This window comes from Lissotriton vulgaris, chromosome 4_1, assembly GCF_964263255.1.
Source record: "Lissotriton vulgaris chromosome 4_1, aLisVul1.2, whole genome shotgun sequence".
NCBI classification, from domain to species: Eukaryota; Metazoa; Chordata; class Amphibia; order Caudata; family Salamandridae; genus Lissotriton; species Lissotriton vulgaris.
Window position 1 is genome coordinate 1,048,059,883 of NC_141691.1, and position 21,361 is coordinate 1,048,081,243.

The 21,361-nt window shown below is 45.5% G+C and overlaps 1 protein-coding gene across 1 annotated transcript in view; it reads right to left on the reverse strand.

Annotated features, from left to right (window-relative positions):
- Nucleotides 1-21,361, reverse strand: part of NSUN2 (NOP2/Sun RNA methyltransferase 2) — a 561,061-nt gene that overhangs the window by 188,387 nt on the left and 351,313 nt on the right. The gene's annotated exons all lie outside the window — the stretch shown is intronic.

The following is a 21,361-nucleotide window of genomic DNA, read 5'->3' on the forward strand; positions in this document are numbered from 1 at the left end:
TCCTCCTCCTCCTCCTCCTCCTCTTCCTCTTCTTGACCACCAATGTACTGTTGTGGTGGTCCTCTTGGTGGTGGTGGTGGTGGTGCAGATGCTCCAGCTGTTGCAGCTACAGTAGCCATTAGAAAGTACAAAATAGTTCTCTCTCTATTACTGAAACAGGTCTTCCTCGGTCAAAGGACAAAGTCAGAATAAGGAAAAAAGGTGGGGTCTTTCATCATTAGGAAAAAAAAAGGCCTGAACCAATGAGAAGTGTTATTTTCAGGTCACAAGACCAGGGATTTCATCATTATGAAAGTAAAAGTGTTCTGCACCAATTAAAAGTGTTATTTTCAGGTCACATGACCGACGCGCTTACGCGACGCACCCACGGGCGCGGGCGCGCCCCGGGTCGCGTCGCGTAAGCGCATCGGAAGTTTACGTTGCGCGTTCGTATTCGCTCGAGTGCTTCCGGGTGCGCTTACGCCGTGCGTTGAACGCGGACGCGGCTACGCGATACGTCACGATCATGTTTTCGTTCGCGACATTGGCGCTAACGGGACGCTTCCCGGAGCGCGCCCTGGGGCGCTTCAAACGACTACGCTCTCCGGGGCGCGCCCCGGGAGCGCTCCAGGGTAAAAAAAAAAAAAAAAAAATTTTTTTAAAATACAAATAAAATCTAGGATTCATTCTTTTTCAAAAATATTACATTTCATAGCTATAGACATTTGCTATTAACCAAATTTTGAACTTCAAAGAAAAAAACATAGGTTTGGGGCCTTATACATAGTTAGGAATTAGCATTTAAAAAACCTATGAAATTCACTGAAAAAACCATAGGTTTCACACCAGTTATAGTTAGGAATTAGCATATAAAAAACCTATTAAATTCACTGAAAAAACCATAGGTTTCACACCAGTTCTAGTTAGCTGCAAATTTTACTGACATAAAACCATTGAAATTCCACGTTATAGTTAGTTGGACTCACTATAACTTGCGCGTGTAATGCACTGCTGATGACGTCACATATTACATCACTCATGACATTGTCAGTGACATCACTCATGACATCACTGATGACACCATCTTTGTGACAGAGTGACAGACCTCCTTTCAGTGTAATGTAACCCTTGAAACACATTCAAAAATAGAAATTAACATTTTCAAAAAAATGGAGATATCCATACCAGTTACAACAACCAATACAGTAATACCACCATCTATATACACATCCACTCATTCACCAACAGTTCTATATAGTCACTCATACATATACTCACTCATCATATGTAGTGATACACACCAACAGTCATCCAAAAGTTACTCACACACATACTCACATGCAAATAAACTATTGAACATCCATTTATTTGCATATACAATTATACACACACTACCACCTTACTTCTAAGGAAACTTACACACTTACTCTCTTAAACAATCACTTATAGAAACACATACTTATTTAAACATGAACTCTTACAATCTCACATATACTCACTTATAAACATCAATACTCACATATACTAGATTAAAACATATGTTGTTACTGATAAAGACACTAGTGAGACAGTCATTCACTCACTAACACACACATTCACACTCATCCACCCATATAGTCCTCCACATATGCTGTCTTCAAAACACATACAGTGAGTCAGTCATTAATGCATCTATGTGCAAAGTAATACCCCCACCAAACCATACAGACACTCATACTGATACTAAAAAAACATCTAATAACTCATATACACACACATGTAGCTACTCACCAACCCATGTAGCCAATTATACACAAAGTGAAACACTGATACATATATTTAAATATTTAAACATTACTCGCTAATATATGTATTCACTAACATACACTTAATAAGCCAATTAACCAATAAAATATTTTTTTTAAAACATTCATTAAAACATTTATTTAAACATTTATTCTTCCATTGACCTTTACATATACATATATAAAACATTTATTTTTCAGAAAGACACACATTTACTGGATGGTGTCATCAGTGATGTCACTGACCATGTCATGAGTGATGTAACATGTGACGTCATCAGCAGTGCATTACACGCGCAAGTTATAGTGATTCCAACTAACTATAACGTGGAATTTCAATGGTTTATGTCAGTAAAATTTGCAGCTAACTATAACTGGTGTGAAACCTATGTTTTTTTCAGTGAATGAATATATATATATATATATATATATATATATATATATATATATATATATATATATATATATATATATATATATATCGTTTCCTCACTCAGCTCGCTTTTTCCTGGATACTCAGCGCTTCTTTGCGGTGCAAACTCTACGGCAGAACCACGGCGTCTCACAGCTCCACAACCTCCCGAAAGTGGAAAACGGAGCGCACTCATGGGAAAAGTTGAACAGCTTTAATCCAACTTTCAATTTTACATGGGCATTTACCACAAATAAACCAACGCGTTTCGGTCTCCCTGAGACCTTGGTCACAGTCAGTGGTGAATGGTTTGTCTAAATAGTTTCTGTGTTCGTCACAGAGCCACAACAACTTGATTGAGTCGAAGTATTGATCCAAGAGTTAGTGAGGCGTGGCCTCGCCAGTAGTGTATAGTTGAGAGTAGAAAGCAGACAATATAGCGATGATCTCACTGGGGGACATGGTCCTTCTGAAGGTCTTGTCGCAAAGCTCTGAAATGTAGAAGGAGGCGTGTGGTTTCCTCAGTTGGTTTGAGAGGGTTTTCCCCAGGCAGTCCCCCTCCTCATACCTGCGAGCCCAAAACACTTAGCTTAGGAATACAGCCTCACTTTCTGCCTCTGTATGATATTCGGTTAGTTTGATTCTAATATGTGCTAATGTAGTAGGGTTAGGGTCAGTGATCTGGCCCTGATCCAGTAGTTTAATGTCTGCCTCAAGGTGCTCCAAGGTTCCTCTAATAGATTTAAGCACACCTGACTGCCTAGCAATGCATTTCCCCTGGATTACAACCTTGAAGGACTCCCAAAGGGTTGATGGGGATTCTACCGAGCCAGTATTGTGTTCGAACAATTTAACAAAGGCTCTCCGGATTTCCTCCGAAAATGCAGTATCGCTGAGCGCATGAGGGGGCAGGTGCCATGCAATCATGCGACGAAGAGTGAGTGGAAATTGTACAGCCATGTGCAAAGGTGTGTGGTCAGATAAGGTACGGGCCAGATGATCCACAGATGCGGCCCAAGACGCAACATCACAGGTGATGAGCCAGAGGTCGATTCGGGACCAGGAGCCATGAGTGATGGAAATGCAAGTACCCTTGAGAGCCTTTGGGTTAGTGTGCCGCCAGGCATCGTTCAGTTCGTTATCTTGCATGATAGCATGTAGGGTAGCAGTGGCCTGAGGGTGTTGTAAATAATCGCCTGTGCGATCTAAGGTACGCTAGGGGCAATATTAAAATCGCCGACCCATATTAATGGAGGGGGCCAATGGAGGAAATGGTCCTCCAAACATTGGAATAAAATTCTGGGTTATCTGTGTTTGGGCCGTAGATTATGGACAAAATCACCGGCTGGGTGTATAGTATCCCCGCTAGTATCACGTACCTGCCCTCAGTATTGATGAAGGTTTACATGGTGCGCCAAGGGAAGTCTTTCTAGAAGAGTATAGTGGTGCTGCATGCATAATTTGAATAATATGCTGAGTGCACCTCTCCCCTGTATCTGGAACGCAATTTGGCAGCATTGGTGGAGACGAGATGAGTTTCCTAAAGGAAACATACGTCCACCTTTAGCCTGCTAAGGTATGTGTGTATGAGGCGTGCCTTAGGGTGATCACTCGTGCCTCTAATGTTCCAAGTCAGGAATCAAGTGGGTATGGGATATGCTGTTGGCCGCAAGTTGTCATGTCGAGCCATCCAGTGTCAGGAAAAATTATGCACAGTCCAATGAATGCAGTCAATAACAAGTTTGCAAGGAAGAAAAAATAAACATTAAACAATCCTTGGGAGACCAAGTATCCTAAACAACCTCCCAGAAGGTGACCAACCTCCCGCCCCCACCCACTCCAACCCCCCAATTAGGTTGAGTATAACACCACCCCCCGCCAAAGGACCTGCAACTTGGACTGTGAAAAACACAGTTGGAATTATTCCTTCGGAGTACAAGGGCTCAGCCAGATGCCCCCAAGCCACAAGAGGTGGCCGAGCGTTGGAGCTGCCAGAGGGGGTGTTAAACAGAATAGATAAGGCAGCAGAATGACAAAAATTAGGGCAACAAATACAGACCACAGAGCGAAAGTATAAAAAAAATGCATATGTGTTGACGTGCTCAGAGCTTGCATTGTCAATCATTGTTGCTGGTGCGTCCATCCGCGGACCTTGCTCGGCGGCCCCGCGAGCGGGACCCCTGCAATTGTCTGGCAAATGTTTGGGCGGCCTTAGGATTGGTGAAGAACTTGGGTTTGTCGCCTATGTCAACGCAGAGTTTGTCAGGGTAAATCAATGCATATGTTATTGTAGCTGTTGGAGTGTTCGCTTGGCGGGGAGGAAGTCCCTGCGAGCCACCTGAACAGTTAGGGTAAAGTCAGGGTAAAAAGATAGACCATTACCTTGGTGTTCAACCTCACTCATATCTCTAGATTTCCGGAGGATGGAGTCTTGGTTTCAATAGTTTAGTAAACAAGCAATTATGGGTCTTGTCGGTGTCCCAAGAGGAGGCTGCGGGCCAAGGGATCTGTGTGCCCGTTCGATGATAAAATGTTCAGACAGGACTGTACCGAAAAGTTCGGGAAGGAGAAATTTAAGATAGTCCTCCATTTTCCCTGTTGCTGTGGACTCTGGGATGTCAATAATGCGTATATTGTTCCTGGGGGAGCGCGCCTTGAGATATGAATTCTTAGCACAGATAATTTAAAAAGGACCTTATCAATCTTGAGGAGTCGCTGTCGATTTTCAGCTCCAGTGTCGTCTGCCTCCGAAAGCCTTGCCTCGAGTTGGGTGATTCGAGTCTCATGGGTGTCAACCCGCTGCTTGAATTGATCGAGGCGAAAGGTTAAATGGTCAATCTTAGAGCCTATAGATTTTGGGCTTGATTTCACCTCCAGCAGTAAGGCCGTCTGCAAAGATTGTGCACCAACGTATGGAAGGAGCTCACCGCCCCTACCTGTTCCCAGACTGGTAAAGGTGAGCTTGGGCTGCTTAGCATCAGCCTTGCCCATTGCAGGTGCGTAGTGGTGGCTGGGTATGCAGCTAGCACTCGGTCACAAGGAGACTGAGGAGAAACAATGTACAGGGGCGGGTCTGGTGCAGCGTACCTGCTGAAACCACACCGTAACACCTCCGGGCCACCCAGGAGTGCAGAGGCCAGTGCCAGCTCAGGCCACCCAGTAGATGATGAGCGTTCGGTCAGTGCAGATGGGCCCAGCAAAGATGAGAGGCAAATCTCCAGTTCAGATCAGGCAGTCTGTGGATGGGCGTGTTGGCAGGGCAGATAGGTGGTCCCTACGCAGATGACTGTAGGCCTCAGTGTGGCTGTGGGCAGGCGTGAAGAAAAATTAGCCCCAGTTACCTTCGGTGGAATGGTGCCAGCTTTTGTCACAGAGCACGAGTGGGGAGCCTCTGCGGGCCGGGGCGACACGATCCCCGTGGTATGCGTACAATGTAGGTTGGGACCCCCAGCCAGGGAGAGTTAATGCCCCCGCCACCACAGCCTTATTTGTGGGATCCTGAAATGGTATGCGTTTAACCGTCCTCCCATTCACGGTCGTGGTGCATCCATGCATGGTGAGCGCCGGTCTTCAGTTGTGATGGGCCCGCCCAGCCAGGCATGTGAAGTAGGCAGTGATGATAGGGAGTCAGGGCAGCCGCTCGGGGAGCCCACAGAGTTGGCAGCGTAGCTCCCTGAAGTCACCGGTAGGCAATAGGCAAGGTGCGAGGCCGGTCTCTTAAGGCCACGTCAGCACAGTCCACACCGGGAGCAGGGAATTGTGGCCCACGTGGGGGGCCGGCGTAGCAGTACAGGCACGGTTGCCACAGTAGCAAAAGCAGCCCGTGCCACGTTTCATGTGCCCCCGCCAACAGCAGCAACCCCTGAGGTTGCCAGTGGATAACAGGCAGAGTGCGAGCCCGGTTTCTCTGGATCACATCGGCAAAGTCCTCAGAGGTAGCAGGAATTTGCGGCCCACAGAGCAAGTAACATACTTGCTCTGCTGTATCCAGGCCTCGTAGCACAACCGGGACACATTCGGTGTCACAGGGTGGGCCCGATGATTAAGCATGCCACCAACTAGGTTGTTGGGTGAGGGCTTCATGAACAAACAGAATGGTTTGTACTCAGTCATACAGTTTTGAGTCTACGTAAAAGTTCACAAATAGGCTAGTCCTTATTGATTTCACACATAAACCTTGGGGATACGGACTAGTTATCTAGTCCTCTCTCTCTCCTTTGATTACGGACCGGTACATCGAACATGGCCAGTTTGTTTTGCGCACTCTTTAGATGTCATGTATGCTTCTTGGTTGTTTTAGCGCTGTCTGCGCGCTCGAGTGCACCGCCATGCATGCCACGGAGGCCCCCTGAGCTGCTTCAGTGAGGTGCGCATCACCCGTGTGCAGTGAAGCGGGATCCACCGGAGCTGCGTCAGTGAGGTGCGCACCGCCCGCGTGCGCCATTGGGTCCCCTGAGTTGCTTTAGAGAGGTGGGCCCATCGATGTGTTTTAACAGTTGGTGGCTGCCTTGGCTTCAGATCTCTCTGACGTTCATTAGATCCTGGTTTAATGTACACATTCCGAAAGCAACACATGGCGGGATACGGTGCTTCGATTTTAATGCTTACAATTATATTATTTGTAATAAGATAAACCGTGAAACGATATAAAACGGACAGGACTATAGAAAGGTTTCATGGTTACTATTGGTTAAGGACGCTTTCCTTGCACTGGTCAAGTTTCGCGCCTTTTCCGCCTGAGGCGCACATGGTCAAGAAACATCCTAGGCATTTTAGTTTCGTGACGCGCATCCCTTGCAGGCTCCTCATTACATTTAAAACAACTTGAAACGAAATCAATGTACGCAATGCCTCTCAACGCCACTCTTCTGTTCATCTCTTTGTTGTTTTCGTATTAAGAAGCCAAACAAACATGAAATGAACATCCGGGAAGTAGAAACCTATGCACACAGTGAAATTATGTGAGCCATTTCATAAAGGACAGACGATCGCATCAAGTCTAATAAATTCAATTGCTACATCGTTATAAATCCACCAGAGGGAGCCAATGCTCTGGCTGCGTGTGCTAACATGTCATTTGTTGACTTAATGATTTAGAGGCAGCCCTGGGTGTGTAATACCAGCCGGTGCACACTGCTCCACAAAGCCCCTCTGAGCTCTCGCGCCACGTTCTTGGTGTGCCTCGCTAAGACCTCTGCAGACAGCCTGTCAGATCCCCGACTAACAACTTCGACAGAGGAACTGATAACTGCTTCTTCCACTTCAAGGTCTGATGCAATGCAATAGGTCTCTCATTTACACAAGTTTCAGCAATTGGCATTGTAAATGACAATGCATTTTATTTATGTTTTAAAAACAAAAACATAAATAAAATGCATTGTCATTTAGAATGCCAATAGCTCAACTTGTTCCTTTTCCCTTCCACCCTCTCTTGCCCCTTTTTCTCGGCCCCCACCCTCTCATCCCCGTTTCCTCTCCCCCTCATCGTTGTTCACTCTCCCTGTCTCTGTTTCTTCCTTCCAGATTCCCACTCCTACCCGGTTGCCAAAGTCAAAAGCTCACCCATGGGCGAGACCTATTGGCTATCCCAATGATTGTTTTTTACGCAAATGGGGAATACAATAAGTGCGTGGGAAATCAAGAGAGCTGGCTGACACGCAGCCCACGACATGTGGTTGGCAGTACATGGAACTTAATATTTAAGTAAAATACATTTACAGAAAATACAAATGAGCATGCTGGGATGAGAGCAGATGTGGTTTATTTTTAGAGGAGGCTTGGGTCTCATTAAAAGATTAGTAACAGCGCCACGTTTATTGTCGTGTCTGCCTTTCAAAAGTGCTTGCAGTAAAATGTGTCTGCAGGCCTATCTATGTTCCGGTGACGACTCCTAGAGGTGAAAGGGATCGCCATGATAAAACCATCCCCGAGACTCACAGGGGCCCCATGGAGAGGGTGACTGGGACCGAGACGGGGTCAGAGCAGTAGCGGTCGGTGGTGGGAGTAGCTGCCAGGCGGTGACGTGGGGAGGGGCAGGGTGGGGTGTAGTAATCTATGGATTACAGGGGATTACAGGTAAGTAAACAAATAAATAAAACGAATTTCGTTACTAAGTTAGAGAGAGGTGTGTGGTGATGCAGCATTTAACCGACATGAGCCTCATCACTTCCTAGTACTTTGGGTTGTCTCCAGCTCTGTCCGCAGTTGTGCAGCAGCCCTCAGTGCTTTCAGGAAGCAACATTTATAAAACAAAGCACAACAGAATGATGCACTGGAGCTGAACATAAAAAAAAACAACAAAGGGGGCCTGACCAAGATGGCGGCGAGATAGGACGTGGGTTCCTGTCTCTCCGGCGCCGCCACTCTTTAGCCTTGTATTATCACCCATACTGGAGCCCATCTGAGATTACCGGCGAGTGTGGTAGCTCGAGCAGACAACCAAACGCCGACGGCGAGCACCTTCTTCCTGCTTTCTGTGGCCTTGCCTGCCTCGGCGTTGCTGCGGGTCGCGATCATCTCGGAGCCCCGGTGCAGTTGCATACAGAGATCGCTCGACAGAGGAGGCAGGGGCAAACCTTACTAACGTGCTCTTCGCGGTGAGTTGAAGCAGATCTGCGGAACGGTTGGCATGGTCACAGCTGTATGCGACTAGGAGTCTGCGCAATTTTGGGTTCCTGTTGTATCTGTACCTTTAATTTATTCCTTCATGACATGTATAATGTTCCTTCATGACATGTACAATGTTCTGTATTCTATGATTGAGTTTTGCTGTCGTGTCATTCTTTTCCGTTACCTGGACACGACAGCATCGCTCTTCGTAGCCTTTTCTTTTGGGTTTACTTTTCCTGATGTATTCTAAATAAATCCTTTTAATATAACTCCTGCCTTCTATGTTGTCTTGCTTACAACATAAATATGGCGACGAGGATGGGATCAGAAAAATATTTTGAACTATTTTTTCTAATTTGGCAGTTGAGTTTAATTATAACCCACGAGAAAAAAAAAAGTAAGGCTTTTGAGAGAAGAACAAGAACTTCTAAAGACATCGACAACATACTTTTGGTAAGATTACTTTACCTAATTTGTATGCATCGGAGTCGGAAGGAGGTTGACTGCGCTATTTGAAATTGACCCCGTGTTCCAGTGCATCGCGTGACTGCAGCCAGTTAAGGAAGCGCGTGAGTGTTCTCAGCGTGTTGCGCAGAGCTGAATGCGCGAGAAAAACAGAGCGTGTTTACGCGCTGAACACTTGGCATCACTAGAGCATGTCACATCATCAGAGCGTGTTTACGCGCTAAGCACTCGTCATCACGGAAGGTCAAAAGACGTGACCCCACGCAGCGGCCATTTGTAATAAGAGGAAAACATCGAAAGAAACTACATTTTGAAAGGATCGAGCAGATATTTTAAGAACAAAAAAGATAGTTTCTGGTAACTTTATTTATTTAAAAATCGGAATGGAAGGTGAATACTTTTAAAGTTTTTGTTTATAAAGGAAAACATTTTTTAATAAAAGAGAGTTCTGTTTCAAATAAGCCAAAGTAAAAAAACCATATACACATAAAGGGAATAATTTGACTATGGCTTATCAAATTCAACCTTATCAAATAAATCCTTTTCTACAGAATGCAGGTAAACCGCCAGTTAGGTGGGAACAGTGGCATAAATCTTTTGAAAGCTATCTCGTTGCAATAGATGGTAAAGATTATTCTAAGGAAAGGAAAAAGGCTGTTTTATATGGACTTTTAGGTGATGCAGGAAGGGAAATTTTTGACAACATACCTGAAAGTGAACCACCACCTGGACAGTTCATTCCATGGGATGAATACACAGAAGCAGTTAAAAGGTTGGAAAAAAGATTTCATGAACAGCCTAACATTATGGTAGAGAGGCATGGTTTTAATAAAAGAAAACAGTTGGCAGAGGAAAGTATTGAAGACTATGTTTCGAATTTACGCATCTTAGCTTCAAAGTGTGACTTTGGTGACATGCTTGATATTTATTTAAGAGACCAATTGGTATTTCATTGCTTTTCAAAAAAAGTACAAGAACGTCTTCTAGCATGCAGGAATCCAACTTTAAATGAGGTCATTGACATTGCAATCGGAATTGAGAGGTCTTCAGTTTCAACTAAGGTTATAACAGGAACTAATAATTCTGAAGCAGTATGTTCAGTTACCAATAAAACAAGAGTACAAGACTATAGAAAAGAAAAAGGATCAATTTCTGTAAAGAAGAATCTGATTTGTTATCGTTGTGGTTCTAAGACTCACATCGGAAATAATCCAAATTGTCCTGCACAGGGAAAAAGATGTGCAAAGTGTAAAAAAATTGGACATCTGGAAAGTGCATGCAAAACTATTTTAAAGAATAGGAATGTTTCACAAACTATTGTAAATGCATTAGATGACATGGAGGATGAAATTAGTTATCTTGTCATTAATGTAAATTTTATTGATTCTGAAATTACTTTCAAAGCACCTTTAGGTGAAGCAATTATTGAAGGTGTCAAGTTGGAAGTAATGGCAGATTCAGGATCGCCAATAACCATTTTAGATGAAATGACTTATGCTAATTATTCTTTTCCAAGTAAGCTTTTAGTTACTGATGTTAATCCAAAAGCTATTGGTGGACATTTCATTAACATGTTAGGATACTTTACTGGTTTAGTTGAGCTACTAGGAAGGGAAATAACAACTAAGGTTTATGTTGTCAAGAAAGGGAGAGATATAATTGGTTGGCGTGATTTAGGAAAAATGGGCATCATGTTAAAACCTGGTAGTGATACACCCATTATTCTTGGTGACATTCCAATAGATGTTTGTAAAGAAAATAAGAATTCAAATGATTTGGATTCTATTCTCAGTAAATATAAAGAAATATTCGAGGACAGAATTGGTTGTGTGAAAGGTGTTGAGCATGACATTAAATTAAAAAAAATGCGTTACCTGTGATACATAAGGTCAGAAATGTACCATTAAGTATCAGAGAAGAGTTAAAAGAACATTTGGATAGCCTGTGTAAAGATGGAGTAATTAAACCTACGAATTCATCTGAGTGGGTTTCAGCTGTAGTTTTAGCTAAACGAAAAAATGGTAAGTTGCGCATGTGTGCTGATTTGCGCTCTCTGAATAAAAACATTTTGGTGGATTGCCACCCTTTGCCTTTGATTCAAGAGATGCTGATGGCAATAGGAAATTCTACACATTTTTCGTTAATTGACTTAAAGTCAGCCTACCATCAGGTTGTTTTGTCAGAAAGGTCACAGGATCTTACCACGTTTGTTACTCCCTTTGGTGCCTTCAAATATACGAGACTCCCTTTTGGATTAGCTTCTGCAGCTAGTGTATTTCAGAAGCTAATGGACTCGTTATTTGGAGACATCAAAGGGATGCAGGCATTTCAAGATGATATTCTATTCTCGTTTTTGGTAATGGAGTGGATGAGCATAATAAAATTCTGGAAAAAGTGTTAAGCATCTTGAGCAAGAGAGGGATGACTGTATCTAAAGAAAAGTGTAATTTTTTGGTTCAAGAATTTGGAATATTTAGGGCACTCAATTACTAAGGAAGGCATTAAACCAAAACAGAACCTTATTGATTCAATAATGCTTGCACCAGCTCCTGTTGATAAGGACTCACTAAGATCCTTTTTAGGACTTAGTGAGTACAATGCACGTTTTGTGCATGGTTATGCATTTGTGGTTGAACCACTCAGATGTTTAACCAGAAAGAATGAAAAGTATGAATGGTCTTTGATTCATGATGAAGCATTTAAAAAAGTGAAAGAAATGATCAAAAATGCTCCAGCTTTAAAACCTTTTTCTTGTGGTGTCAAGTGTATTGTCACTGTAGATGCGAGTTGTGTAGGTCTAGGTGGTGTATTAACACAATTTGTGAAGGGTAAAGAGAATACTATTGCCTTTATTTCAAGAACTTTAACTACAGCTGAATCTAATTACAGCACCATAGAGCGTGAAGCTTTAGCCTGCTCATGGGCAGTAGAAAAGTTCAGGAGTTACTTATGGGGAACTCGTTTTGATCTATTTACAGATCATAAGCCACTTATATTCTTGATGAATGGAAATGGAACTGGCCAAGCAACCTTGAGATTAGTAAGGATAATTTCGAAATTACAGGAATATAATTTCGAAGTGAAACACATCTCTGGTGGAGCAAATTTGAGGGCGGACTGTTTGTCTAGAATTCCTCTTGTCAATCAAACTGGAGTTTCAGACATCTATGATGATGAATGCGTTGTTGTTTCCGCATTACATGCTTGTGAAAATTCTTTGGGTTGTTTTACAGAAAATGATTGGTTGGATGGTTACAAGAAGGATGTAATTTTGTTAAAAATCAAAGAATACATCAGAAAAGGATGGCCTCCTTTAAGAAATCTCTGTAAGGATTTGATACCTTTTCAACAAGTGTCTTCCGAGTTAAGTCTGGAGAATGGATTCATAACTAGATGTGGACTTTTTGTTCCACCCAATGTTTTAAAAGAAGGTCTTGTAGAAAGAGTGCATTCTGGACACCCAGGTATGTCTGGTACTAAGAAAATATTGAGAACATTTTATTGGTGGCCCAGCATGGATTCTTTTGTTGATCAATTTGTTAACCAATGTCCTGAATGCCTTCTGTCTGACAAGCATTGGAAAAGTAAAAAAACTGTTACTTCTACCAATTTATTGCCTGAACAAGCATGGGAAAAATTAGCAATAGATTTTTCAGGACCATATAATATCTTGGGTGAAGATATGAAATATTTAATAGTTTTGACTGACTATTATTCAAAATGCGTTTCATATGATTTCGTGAAATTTCCAAGTACAGATGTTGTAATTGACTTTCTAGAATTTTTTTTTAATGTTGAAGGATTTCCTAAGAAATTAGTGTCCGATAATGGTACACATTTTGTATAAAAAAAAATGGTTGATTTTTTAACTAAGCATGATATAAATCATATTAAAAGTCCTTTGTATTTTCCAGCTGCAAACGGATTGGTTGAGAGAGCAAATACATTTTTCAAGGAAGGTATACAAACAGCCTTATCATCAGGTATGGATGTAAGGAAGCATATAAAAGAAAAGGTTTGGAGTTATTTGAACACTCCACATTCAATTACTGGTTTTACCCCTTTTTTCTTGTTGAAGGGAAGGGATGCAAATGATATAATCAAACAAGTATTTGATAAAAACTGGTCTTCTTTAAAAAAAATTAGAAGGGCTTACTTCTGCGAGTTCTATTGATGAATGTGTTAGAGATAACTTTGAGAAAAAATACAAGTTGGGTAATGTAATTTCTCCACTAAATAACTGAGTTTACAACCGGTGATTGGGTGATTATCAAAAAACCAAAAAAAGTTGTTAAAGGTGAATCTAAGTATTCTTTGCCTCAACAGGTTGTTAGAGCTTCTAATTCATCTGTTATGATTAAAAACAAAGGATGTAGGAACAAAAGTGCTGTTATTAAGATTGAACCTTTTCAAAAAGACATTTTAAAAAAACTTGATGGTTAAGGTATTTTGGACAATTCCTCTTTTTTGTGTTATAAAGACTTCTTGAATGTAGCACAACCATCACATGATTCGGATGTTGTAGAACAAACTTCATTACAAGATTCAGATGTTGTGGAACAACAATTACAAGATTCAGTTGTAGAAGAATCACTACATGATTCACTTGTTAGTGATACTAGTTATCAATCTTGTATTAGTAAGGAAAAGGGTGAGAACAATTTGATTGATTCTGATGGTTGTGCGGAAGGAAGGTCAGAAGAAACTTCTAAAACTAATTCTGATTCTAATCTGAATAGTGGAAAAAGAAATATTGTTATTCCTTCTAGGTTTAAAGATTATTATTTATATTAATGTTTTTACTTTCATTTGCTTTTCTTCTTTTGTTTATGGAAAGGAGATGTTGTATCTGTACCTTTAATTTATTCCTTCATGACATGTATAATGTTCCTTCATGACATGTACAATGTTCTGTATTCTATGATTGAGTTTTGCTGTCGTGTCATTTTTTTCCGTTACCTGGACACGACAGCATCGCTCTTCCTAGCCTTTTCTTGTGGGTTTACTTTTCCTGATTTATTCTAAATAAATCCTTTTAATATAACTCCTGCCTTCTATGTTGTCTTGCTTACAACAGTTCCCCTGCCGCTACCTGGCCAAGTGCCTGGAGGAGCCAGAAACCAGAGGAGAGTGGGCCTGGCGGTACTGAGGGTCCGATTGCGATCAGCCCCAACGCTTTTGCATGCTGGAAGGTCGTTAAGGCGCCCTCGAGCAGTGCTGAAGCCCTGTAATGCAGACTTGACAGACGGCAGTCCCCAGGATGATCAAAGAGGAGGAGAGGAGGGCCTGGTGTGTGGGGCACGGTCTAACAGAGCTGAATCTGGTCCGCTGGTCGGCGGATATTGAGGGTAGGGCTGTCTGAGGTATCTGCGGAGTGCAGAGAGGGCAGTGCCTTCCCTCGTGGGGCCCCCGCCGGTGCCTACGGCTTACCGGTCTGACACAAGCCCCGGCTAGTCCCTAGAGGCTGTGAAGTGGAGAGCGCAGGGCCTAGTGGGTTTGGAGCGGCCTTGCAGGCCTGGGCTCGGTTCGCAGAACGGCGGACAATGTTTGCCAGAGGTTGGGGCTACTGCCAGTTCCGGCATCCTGTAGCAAGTGAAGTCCTTTTCCCTCCGAGAGCGGTGTGACTTGAGCCCCGGCTGTCCTCCGGAGGGTCGGAGGTGAGGAGCAGAGGGCCTGATGTGTATGGGGTGGCCGAACGGGGCTGATCCCGCTCCGCAGATCGGCTGACGGCACATTCTGGGAGCGGGCCTGCTGTCATCATCGGAGGGCTGCGGCGAGCGCAGTGCTTTCCCCTGTGGGGGGCCCGGGTGTGCATAATATCCTAGCGGTCTACCACGAGCCGGATTACGAGAGAAGGCGGCTGGCGACATCGGTAGAACACTCCCCCACCCCAAATGATGGAGGACTGAGGTCCGTGAGATACTGAGTTGAGCTCTAACCATAACTTAGTACAGCTCAGAAGCTACGGGGCGACATTTACCTCCAGGTATGCTCGGCACGCTGTGGTGGTGCTCCCGGCTGGGCGGCCCGCAGTGCTTCAGGCGATCGTGAGGGTACCCGGGGCTCAGCGAGGGGCTTCTGATGCCTGGCTGTCTTTGGGATCTGCCCCACTCTGGACTCTGCCCATCCAGGATTTTGTGTGTCGAGGCCGGGCGGTGTCACGGGGCGACCCAGGGCGGGGTGCTACAAAGGTTCCCCCCCCCCAGAGGAAGCCGAGCATCGGCAGAACGTGGTGTAGAGGTCAACCCGCTCCTAAAGAAACCTCGCTGAGGGCCCCTACCTGCAACCTTCCGTATCGGCCCTGAGTGGAGTCAGGGGGGGGTGAATGGATCGGTCGGCCCGCGGCTCGGTGGGCGGGCAGGCGTAGGTGGTGCTCTTGGGACAGTCCACTAGCAGAGAGATACAGACCCCAGCTTTGGTCCGCACTGCGAGAAGAAGGCTACCGCTCAACTCAGTGCCTGAGAGGTGCTCTGACTGGGATCGACCATGCCAGAGGGCAAGAGAGGAGACACTCTGCAGGGCCTAGCACACTGGTTCTCCCCAGTGGTGAAGTGGTGAGGGGTGGTACAGAGAGCGGTGGACCCAGCTGATTCACCATGACGTCAGCCAGACGACGTAGAGAGAAATCGCTGAAGGAGCTCCTCCAGAAGACATCAGGGCACTCGTCCCCACAGTCTGACGCCAAAGCAACTCATATGGAAGGTGATGACACTCCAGCGACCAAGGCTTTTATGGTTGAGCTCTTCTCAGCTATCAAAGATGACATCCAGGAACAGTGCTGCCAGCTCTCTGCGGACCTGAGAGAGGTTAGACGCGATGTAGACAGCATTGGTGAAAGGGTAGCAACATTGGAGGAGCACAATCTGGGTAGGGAAGAACTGCATCAACTACAACAAGAGATGTTGCACCAGCGGGAACAGAATCTTGATCTACAGGCTCACGCAGAGCATCTGGAGAACCGCTTCAGGCGTAATAACATCCGTATCCGAGCGGTCCCATGGAAGGAGGAAGGTATCGACCTACGTGCCTACGTCAGCACGCTGTTTCATCAGATCCTTGGAGATGAAGAGGCTCAAGATATCCAAATGGACTGGGTCCACCGAGTGGGTCTCCCACAGGGTGCTCAAGTCCCCCCTCCAGATATACTTGTTTGTGTGCATGACTCAATTAAAAGAACGTATCCTCCGGAAAGCGTGTGACCTTAACCCGGTACAGTTCCGTGGTCACCAGCCTGCACTCTTCCAAGATTTAGCAGCCTCCACATTGGTTAAACGCAGAGAGTTCAAACCTATCGCCAGCCACCTCCGAGACAAGAACATTTCCTATTCTTGGCGTAACCCGTTTAACCTAATCTTCCAATATCAGGGCAAGCTCCTGCAGATTAGGTCCTTGGAGGAAGCGTATAACACCTTGGGTCTCGCGAGGGGCCAGCCACGGTAGGGGATGACAAGCCAACCCCTCGAAGATGACGACGCTCCTCCGACTGGCAACAGGTCGGGAAGCCACCGCCATGCTCCAAACCTGACCTGGCCGCTAGCAAACTAGAAAGAGAGGCGGTCCTTTCCTCAGTGGCACAAGTTACAAGGCGCCCAGATTCCCCTTGATCTCCCGGATTCACAGCATCCTACTGGGTTCACCAACTAGAATCGGAGGGATGAACAGACCAAACAAGAGTAGTGGTCGCCAATCCCCTGGCATCGGAGTGTATTAACTGTTGCGCCGTTTGCTTACCATGTCCCCCTGGACATTGATCACTGAGAAAAACTTATGTCATGTTTCCTGGTTTACTCCTCTCATTCTCACTGCTTAATTGTTTATTATTGTTTGAGGATGGGGTTTCTTTGGGGATATTTTGGGGCTCCGCATCAGTTCATGGGCAGGATTGGGAGGTGATTAGACTGCGCTGGCTAGCCTTCGCTGCGCTAGGGCCATTTAGGCGTGCGCGCGTGCTCAGCTTCTCCATCCCCCTAGCTTTAAGATAGGTAGGGATATGAAAGTCGTTAGTCTGAATGTCCGAGGGCTGAATAATCCTGTGAAACGTGCAGCAATACTCTCACTCCTGGTGAATGTCAACAGCGATATCTGCCTGCTCCCGGAGACTCACTTCCTAGCTAAAGATACCAAGCACATGAGTGATAAGCGATTTCCGCAGCAATTCTGGTCCTCTGGGCCGTCCAAGAAAATTGGTGTAGCGATTCTGTTCAGCGCACAATCTCAATGTAGGGTTGTCTCAACTCTGGGTGAAGTTAAAGGCAGACTCTTGGTGTTAGGGTACAGTGGGGGGGATGCACACCTTACAATAGGGTCCTTATACGCATGTAGTGAGCAACAAGAGTCTTTTCTACGCCTTGCCTTGGCCGAGATACTTACCTCCCCTGATGCAGCACTTTTGATCAGAGGGGACGTAAAAGTTGTAATGGATCCGGACCTGGATAGATCGGGACAGAGAGCACACCAAACAGGGACGCTTTCACAGGCTGGGAAGCAGTGGTTGGAGGAATGTGGGCTGTGCGACGTGTGGCGAATACAAAACGCAAACGAGCGCGACTACCTATTTTTCTGTAGCGCACAAAACATACGCACAACTTGATCACTTTTTAAGCTTCCTCATCCCTTACATTTAGCTTACACTCCGCAGACATCACTTCCTGCTCCCTCTCAGACCATGCCCTAATTTCTGTGCTTCTACCGGGTTGGTGCTCGTGCTCAGCCCCCCCCCGGGTTGGAGACTTTGTGAATCCCTCCTCCACTCTGAAGAGGTCACTAAGCGGATTTGAGATACTATAGTACACTACTTCTATGACAATGACCAGGGAGCAACAACCCTTGCGGCTGTTTGGGGTGCTCTGAAGTTAGTAGTGCGGGGAGAGTTCATCGCCGTTGCCGCATCATTCTCAGCATTATGCAGACAGAAGCGCGCAGAATTAGAAAATCCGGTTTTATACCTACTAGACGAGGGAGTGACAATTCTAAAAGATTGTTGCACCTCATTGACCTCGTACATCGCTCGCGAACACAGGCCCTCCTGCTCTCGATAGATGCAGAGAAGGCCTTTGACCGTGTTGGCTGGGAGTACTTGTTCGCAGTGTTGCGTGCGTATGGCTTCGGAGACAACTTTATTCGATAGGTTCGCTGTTTATATGCTTCCCCCAAGGCCGCAGTGCGGATTAACTGATGTAAATCGGACCTCTTCCCTATTGCCCAGGGAACGCTGTCCCTTATACCCACTTTTATTTGCGCTCTATATGGAGCCATTCGCCCAGCGGATCCGGTCAAACCCGGACATCGTTGGTCTCAAATCTGGATCGGACGTACATAAAATCCGCATGTATGCAGACGGCGTAATCCTTTCGCTCACTCAACCCCGGCTGACTCTGCAGTCGACGACTAGAGAACGTTGCAGGGTTCAAGGTCAATTTTGCAAAGTCGCAGATTCTCAATATCTCAGTACCGGAGAGTGAGGTTCTGGATTCACAACAAGACTTTGCATTCCACTGGGCATCCACAGACATTAACTACTTTGGCATTCGACTATCCTCATCTATCGATGAAACTGTATCCCTCAATTACGCTTTGTTGCTGGAATAAACGACCAAGGCGCTGACCGCCTGCTCGCACCTCAAGCTGGCATAGTACGGGAGAATAGCAGCGGTGAAGAGGACTGTGCTCCCAGGCATCCTTTACATTTTCCAAATGTTACAATTGTCCCCCCCACCAGGCACACTCAAGAAATTGCAAGGGCTTCTTATAAGTTTAGATGGGAAGGTAAGACACCTCGCCACTCGCATGCAGACATCACTTTCTCGAAAACACAGGGAGGGTTAGGCTTCCCTTTGGTGGGCGCTTACTACCAGGCCGCATGCCTCCACTACATTTTTTAATGGAATAGGCCCCTTTCCAGTAAACACTGGAACTTCATGGACCAATCAGTGGCCGGAGAGAACATTTGGCGGGAACTGTGCCTCCCACGCAAGTATAGAGCATGGGGGCTATACTCGTCACTGGTTACCTCACCAAAACTAAAGGTGTGGGATCGGCTAGCGGGCCAGAAGGGCTGGACCTCATTTCCTTCTCCCATGTCCCCTATTGTGGACAACCCCGACTTTCAGCTGGGACGATCGTCTCCAGTCCGCTGGAGGGAGGAGGGGTGCAAGAGAGTGGGCTCCCTTTTTGATACAACTGTTTAATCCCTTTTGCCCAAATGCATAAAGACTATGACTTACCAGCCTCTGACGCATTCCACTACCAACAAGTCGCACACTGGGTTACACGAGCTGCGAATTTTGCCCTTATGTCCCGTCCCCTGACTCATTTTGAAAAGTGATACTAAAGGGGATAATGGTCACTTTGCCACTGGATTCAAGCTAGCCTGGTTGATGATGGCTGATTAGCCAGAAACCGGTCCCAAGATGCTTGTTTCCGGTCCAGGGAAGACATGGCTTGGCAATTCAAGCTGGACAGTTCCCATGAGGCACAGGGTCAGACTGATTTGTATATGGCCATGTCTGAACTGGGGTTGTGGAGTGAGCTAAAGAATGATGATGGATTAAACCCAGATCAGTTGACTGTGGGGTGGGGTGGGGGGTCGAGAGTGGGGGGGAGGGGGGCTTGCTCAAACTCTACGTCCATCATCCCCTTTGGTATCGCTTTGTTTGCCCTAAGTTGGCAGGGTATGCCTAGACATGGGTCCCTTGCTCACTCTGCCACTGGATTCAAGATAGCCTGGCTGATGAGGGTTATGAACCCGAAACCATTCCCAGGACTTGTTTCCGGTCCAGATCAGTTGACTGGGTTTCGGGAGTCTTTGATTTGCTCAAACGCTCCATCCATCATCCCCTTTGGTATCACATCTAATATCGAGCACATCATACTGCTTACAACACAGCAGGAGAGGAGTCCGCATATAAGGTGGTTACATACTGGTACTACACACCGCTGCTGGGACAAGTCCAAGACAGACCTCTGCTGGCAGGGGTGAGGCTTAACAGGTACCCTAGTTTACTTACTGTGGCACTGTCCGAAGCTGGTGCATTACTGGTCGGCGGTTATTGATGATACTGATGCAGCCTTTCAGATTGCATTGCCCCGGGCTCTTGAATATACATTACTGGGAATTTCCCACCCTAAGTCCGTCCCGCTGAAGTTATTGAGAGGCAGACAGATCGCAATGGCACTGCTTGCGCGAGACCGTTTTTTTTAGCGCAATGGGGGTCCTCGTCAATACCTGAGCTGCGCGACTGGATCCACCAGCTTTGGCAGCTTTAGGCTATGGAGCGCCTATCGCTCAGTGTAGATGGGAAAGGCAGTGAGTTTGTGAAATTATGGGCCCCTTACTTGCGGATTCTTACCAAAGATATGAGAGAAGTGAATTGCCCTATATATTTGCAAATCTTACATCTTATTCCATTACAGCCGCCTGGATCATCCAAAGACAAGGATGCTGGATAATCTGCCACTGTGGTTCTCGACTGGGAAGAGGTAATTTGGGCTAGTGCTGGAACTGTTGCGGAGAGAGGGGGGAGGGAGGGTATGGGTAGGCGGGGTTGTTTCATTGTTTTATCTGATTCTTTATAAAAGTGGTAGTCATTGCTGGGCGTTTTAAGTCATAACTATTGCTTGCACTTATCGCGAGGTTGCCCTCCGGGATGTAGACCAGAACGCTGTGTATCTATACTCATCCTTCGCTCTGCCGGCACCCTGATGTAGGCCGCTAAGCTGTGTATTCACATCTACCACCCACACAATAAAAATGATCGATTCTAAAAAAAAAGAAACAAAGGACTACAATGTGATGCACACGGATGCCGCTCTGCTGAAGTAAAAGTAAAAAACACATCTTAGAAGGGATGGCCCACCAGGAGGAACAATGAGTGAAATCGCCTAGGCGTCAAACAGGCACCCAAAGGAGGGACAAGAACAACAAATGCACGAATAAGAAGGCAGCATTTTTGAACGGCCCAGTAATGAACGAATGGTAATGATGGGTGTGCCAAAAGTCTACAGAATAGATAGATTAGGCTCGACCAAAAAGTGTTGAGGTGCTGGGAATAGTACTCCACAGATGAAATTTCTGATTCGCACCCACTGTCCTTCCCTAGATTGGCATCAGGAC